This window comes from Penaeus monodon, chromosome 31 (genome assembly GCF_015228065.2).
Source record: "Penaeus monodon isolate SGIC_2016 chromosome 31, NSTDA_Pmon_1, whole genome shotgun sequence".
Lineage (NCBI taxonomy): Eukaryota > Metazoa > Arthropoda > Malacostraca > Decapoda > Penaeidae > Penaeus > Penaeus monodon.
The window spans coordinates 12,047,087-12,047,459 of NC_051416.1; positions in this window are offsets into that span (position 1 = coordinate 12,047,087).

Sequence of the window (373 nt, forward strand, 5' to 3'; positions counted from 1 at the left end):
CATATCATAGAGGAAAATTAAAAGAACAATGTGCTGTTTTTATAGTGATGACAAGTGCAGTGTTAGAACATTTGACAGACATGTGAACAAACAGAAGGCATGCACATGTTTTGAAAAGTATGAAACGTAGATTTGAACTGAGACTTTGCGTGAAAAAAAATTAAGTAAACCATAGCAAACAAAAGGAAACAAAATGATAAATATTGTTCGCTGTGACAAAGGTTGAAAAAAAGTTATAGATGGTAACAAGTAATTTCTGAGGCGATTGTAATTAATATTTCCATATTTTATTTTCATGAGAATCCGGTAGAAAAAGTTATTAATCGGTGTGTGTTCATATAGACGTTTATTAAATATGAATTGGTGAAGAAAA